The sequence below is a fragment of the Schistocerca piceifrons genome, chromosome X, assembly GCF_021461385.2.
Source record: "Schistocerca piceifrons isolate TAMUIC-IGC-003096 chromosome X, iqSchPice1.1, whole genome shotgun sequence".
Classification (NCBI taxonomy): Eukaryota; Metazoa; Arthropoda; class Insecta; order Orthoptera; family Acrididae; genus Schistocerca; species Schistocerca piceifrons.
The window spans coordinates 660,224,894-660,230,856 of NC_060149.1; the positions used below are offsets into that span (position 1 = coordinate 660,224,894).

General features: G+C 41.1%; 1 pseudogene; it reads right to left on the reverse strand.

Moving 5' to 3' along the window:
* Positions 1-3,689: 3,689 nt before the first annotated feature.
* LOC124723670 lies at positions 3,690-3,807 on the reverse strand (annotated as a pseudogene).
* Positions 3,808-5,963: the final 2,156 nt, after the last annotated feature.

Sequence of the window (5,963 nt, forward strand, 5' to 3'; positions counted from 1 at the left end):
AGCTGGTCAGCCAAATTATTCACATAATCCTTGGCAGTAACACTAAATAATTATAGGCCTACATTGTTGACGTCAGTTTTTACTGACTTAGGGAACATGTTTCAAGCTCTTGGTTCAAATGGCTCTGAGCACTATGGGATTTAACTTCTAAGGTCATCAGTCCCCTAGAACTTAGAACTACTTAAACCTAACTAACCTAAGGACATCACACACATCTATGCCCGAGGCAGGATTCGAACCTGCGACCGTAGCGGTCGCGCGGCTCCAGACTGTAGCACCTCGAAGCGCTCGGCCACCCCGGCCGGCATTCAAGCTCTTGTATTATGACGTTTTTCGAGAAGGAATACTACCTCTGTAAAAAACAACATGGATTCCGTGAACAGAGAACTTGCGAAACTCAACTCCTTCTTTTCCTCCATGAGATCCACAGTGCTGTAATGATCGGCACTCAAGCTGATGCAGCGATTCTTGATTTCAGGAAGGCATTCGATACTATCTCGCACTGTCATTTAGTGAGAAACTACAAGCTTCCGGAGTATCTGAACAGATTTGCGACTGGGTTCACGACTTACTTGCAGATAGAGCTCAACACGTCGCCCTTATAGGAACAAAATCTTCAGATGTACAGGTAATTTCGGGGAATACCCCAGTGAGGTATAATAGGTCCGTTACTGTCTACATCGTATATTGTGTATGTAGTATAAGCTCCTTGAGGCTGTTCTGTAAGAATGTATCAAGGCCAAAAGACAATATCGGTTTGTAGAAGAAGAAGAATAACGGTCTGCAGAGAAGATGCAACGAAGAGCGGCGCATTTCGTCAAGGGATAATTTAGTAGGCATGAGAACGTTACTAAGACGTTCAACACACTCAGTTGGTAGACGCCACAAGAGATGCATTGGGCTTCAGGGAGAGGTTTGCTACTGAAATTTCGGGAGTGTACTTTCCGGGAAGAGTTGGGCAACGTATTATATTCTCCCACGTACATCTCGCGAAATGACCACAAAGGGAAAAATCGAGAAATTAGAGCTCATCGAGAGGCTTCACGACGATCATTCTTCCGATGCGCCGTGACGGACGGAACAGTGAAGGCAGGATTAGTTAGTGGCACCAGAAGTACTTTACGTCACACACCGTGAGGTGGTTTGTGAATTATTTATGTAGATGTAGACTTGCCAAGAGTAATATGGTGCCCACGGTATACCACGATGTGAATGCCAATCATCATCGAATTCCTGTCATGTCTCACTATTGGGAAATCAACTCGACTCGAAGTTCGAGATGGTGAAACAAGAGCCGCGCGGGATTAGCCGAGCGGTCTAAAGAGCTACAGTCATGGATTGTGGGGCTAGTCCCGGCGGAGGTTCGAGTCCTCCTTCGGGGTCCGCAGCTCGTGGTCGTGCGGTAGCGTTCTCGCTTCCCACGCCCGGGTTCCCGGGTACGATTCTCGGCGGGGTCAGGGATTTTCTCTGGCTCGTGATGACTGGGTGTGTAAGCCTAGGGACTGATGATCTTAGCAGTCAAGTCCCATAAGATTTCACACACCTTTGGATATTTTTTGGTGAAACAAGAGTCATCGGACCAAATGCTCCGTAGTCCAGATTTTGTGACTTTGGCACCACGTTTTCCTGTTACTGGTATTTAGATCTCTGATGAGTGGATGGAATTCCAGATCGCTCTGGATTTTCTTGCTTAAGGAGCACCCTTCAAGTTGTTTTTGTTCTGACATGTTTCACTTGTGCGACATTTATTTCTGCAGCGACTTCAGCAGTTGTCGACGTCTTCAGCGACCGTCTGTCACGACAACTCAAAACACCCTTTTGTCCGTTTTGTAGCTTAGTCCATTATGTTTTTCCGATTTCCCTTTATGCAGTACACATCTTTCATACGGTGCCTCTCGAAGCATCAAACACTTCAGCTTCCTTGGTTGGGGAAGCATCATACGAGCACCAATGACATACCCACGTTCGAATCCACTTAGCTTCGACATGCTGCACTCACAACTACATAAAACACTGTTCTGACCATGACAGATACTTGCAATGTATTGAGAACATTGCTGTTCGTAGTCAAATACGACAGCGCAACATGCAGGCTGACTAGCATCTGCATTAATGTTGAAGCAGCCAGTCATCGTTGTATTTTTATATTCTTGTCCGTCTACTGTATGTTGAGTTTGACCTGCGACGTTATTCTCATGTCTCTTGCTGCTTGTGCCGAGCCCACTAATCGGTGCATTTATTGTAAATAGTCTACAGTCTATTTATTTTAAAAGGACAATCCTCATGCGGTTTTACTGTATATTATTTATACATGATGTAAATTCAGCGAGTTTCTCAAAACGGTATAGAGAATATTGATTCACTATAGCTGTTAAGTCAGTATAATACACGTTGCACTTAGTTAATTGTTAGAAAATTTGAGAGGTACGACAGAATGGAAAGTGTGAGGGAGTGAACTGGTGTAAACATTGGACAGTCAGGAGGAGGCAGTTTAATATGGTCGTCAGAAAATATTAATTTAATTTTTCCATGCCTTAAATTAATTGTGCGTTTTCCCACTTACGCAGTACGTATGAAGATGGCAGCTTATTTAGTTTACGCACTTCTATTCACTTTGGTCTGCAATTTTGTTACACAGCTTCTTTAGGTAGCGGAAGGTATAGTACATAAACTAACATTCATGGTGTGTTGAAGCTGATACTGAATCATAAAAATGTACCGTTGCATTAGACTATGAGTAATACAGAATGTGCCAACAATTTTCCTGGACCTACGTGGAATTAAAACCCTTTAATAAACACAGAATGGAATAAATAAATTAACTTTATGAATGTGTAGTTTAGTTCATGGCGAGGTTTCATCTAATGATCCACTCAGCTTGCAACCACACTTGATGACCAGCAGACAGGAAATTTCTCTTATATACACGCAACTCTTTGTAGAAACGACGTATCCATAATATTTCTTCCGTATTTTTACAAATTAAAAAGAAAAATTAACAGAAATCCGAGTATCTTGTGAGGTAAAGTAATCGGCTGAAAACTTTTTAAATTGAGTCGTTACCAGTATTTTCCCGTCTCAGGTATGTTATCTAATGTACGACCACCTCAGAACTTCACGTTATTGGTAGAACAAACAAAGCTGAGTCAAGTAGCACTTCCCCACTCATGGGAAAATTGTCGCCTGTCACCTTACACTGGCTAATCCCCGCTTAGAGAATATCTCGCACACCGAGCGACAGAAGCGGTCGCCAAAGAGTATTTCACAAACATGTATGGCTTCCACTTCCATCTCTCGGGATGCGCGAAACACGTTGGTTCACTGTAGTTGTTGAGATACCTCCAGATTGCTGGCTGCAGACAAAAATATATAAGTAATAACTGTCAGACTGTTAGCGTCCGAGGTAAAACTCTGGGGAAAAAGTGCTTCGGAGGTGCTGATTAGCAACAAATGCATTGCGAGGATACTTCACCAGAATGCATAAAAAGCACTCTGTCATCAGGCCACATGTGGCCCACCGGGACCATCCGACCGCCGTGTCATCCTCAGATGAGGATGCGGATAGGAGGGGCGTGTGGTCAGCACACCACTCTCCCGGCCGTTATGATGGTTTTCTTTGACCGGAGCCGCTACTATTCGGTCAAGTAGCTCCTCAATTGGCATCACGAGGCTGAGTGCACCCTGAAAAATGGCAACAGCGCACGGCGTCCCGGATGGTCACCCATCCAAGTGCCAGCCACGCCCGAAAGTGCTTAACTTCGGTGATCTGACGGGAACCGGTGGATCCACTGCGGCAAGGCCGTTGCCCAAACCAGAATGCATGCAATAGCCCAAATTACCCATGGTCTATTTCTTCAAGACATATGTTGTCCTGATTAGAGATAATATTCTCATGTTTTCTGATACTCGCAGGTGTTTTCACAGTGTGCTTCATATTTACTTGATATCGTAACGCCCGTTGAAGTATCTTAATAGTGAAGTTGCACTGAATCCTTTATGTCGTTATTTATTCTACAATGTGTTTTAATACGAAACGTGGAAGGCGTGAAAACGGTCACCTGCACAGAATCATTTACTAGTTTTTTGGTCTACATTCTGTTTAATACGAAACGTGGAAGTTGTCATCATGGTCAGCAGTGGTCTTGCACTGGCTGGTCCTACTTATCGATTACCGCGTACACCGAGGGAAAGAAGTGAGGACCAAACATAACTTTCCAAACATGCATGGCCTCCACTTCAATCCCTCGGGATGCGCGAATGCAGAGGTTCATAATAGTTCTTGAGATACTTCCAGATTACTGGCTGCAGAGGAAAATGTACAAGTAATATGTGATAAACTGGTAATATGTGCTGTAAAGTTGTGGGGAAGTAAGTAGAACTTATTTGCTTCGGAGGTGCTAATTAGCAACAAATGCTTTGCGAACGTATTTTATCAAAATGCAAGCAGTAGCCCAAATTAGACACGGATGTTTCTTCCCGACGTATGTTGTGTTGATTAAGTATAATGTTCTCATGTCTTCTGGTGCTGGCAATACGTTTCACAGTGTGCTTCATAGTTGTGTGATAACGAAACGCTTGTTGAAGTAGTCCAGAATTTATAAATTTCGCTAATACTGTAACAGCTAGGGAGTCGTACTGAAATTTATCGATCTGCCAAATATAAATATGCGGTATTTCTATTTGCTCTCAGTATACGCGTGATTCTCTTGTAGCCAAATAATAGAAGTTAGGAAAAGAAAGTCAGATATTACATTCGTGTCTTATGAGTGCATTTAATAGAATTACAGTTAATTTATTAAACTTTCGTGATGCACTATTACCGGGTCGTATTCTTAGACAATTTGAAGGTCGAATTTTTTATATGAATGCTGGTACATCATAGTTCTAAGTCAAAATCTTAATAGTGAAGTTGCACAGAATCATTTACGTAGTTGTTTATTACACAATTTTTTCAATATAAACGCGGAAAGTGTGAAAAGAAGAGGTCGTGTTGAATTGCATAGTCACGAGGAGAGTGTTTAATATGCCCCTCACTAAACTGATTAAGTTTCGCAAGGTTTCCCCAAATCGTTTTAAATAAATTCTGTGATGATTTTACCCAGAAGTCCACTGTTAATTTCCTTGTAGAATCCTAACATTGCTTCTACTCGAATGAGTTTGAGGGTGACGTCACACTGAAATCTAAGATCTGTTCCATGATTGCCCTACAAGTTAACAACCAAGTTTAGACGACTCTTTTAGCTAAAAAAAAAATATGACATATAATCAAACATCCATAGTATATTATCACTGATGATTAAAATGTTCTAGTAGTGAGACACTTTTAACGTGGATTATTTATCGACTTTGTGTATCGATGAAGGTTAGTGGAATGAATCAACCAAATTATGTTCCTAATATACAGCAAATATAGGAGATTCAAGTGTTCTTACATTATATAAAGTATCCAGTCTCTGTCCAATAGATTACTAAGTGGTTTATAACCAAGCATTATCAAAGGAGATGTACAATAATAATTATATAATTGACGCTAGAAAGTCACAACAAACATAACTCTAAAGTTTAGAAATGGACAGCAACAAATAGCTAATTTGAGGGAAAGGTTGGTTAGTAGACAAGCGATACTGCTACACTTATGTAATAAACTACCTAATATGTCTTTGATAAAATACATTAATCACCATAGTTGTTTATTATATGCCTATATGTCTAAAGGTTTTGGTCTTAGACCAGAATCACTGTACGTCTGTCAACATCAAAAGTTAATACATTTAATGAACACGAAAATGATGTAATGTGGATAAAATAGCGGTATACCATACATATCTGTACTTACGGTGTGAAAACAAATCACGGAAAGTATGCTTCATGTTCCTTCTGGGCTTATATAACTTCAAAATTATCGTAGTGAAAGTCAACAATCAATAGTTAAGTGCAGCATTTACAGTAGTAACACAGAATAA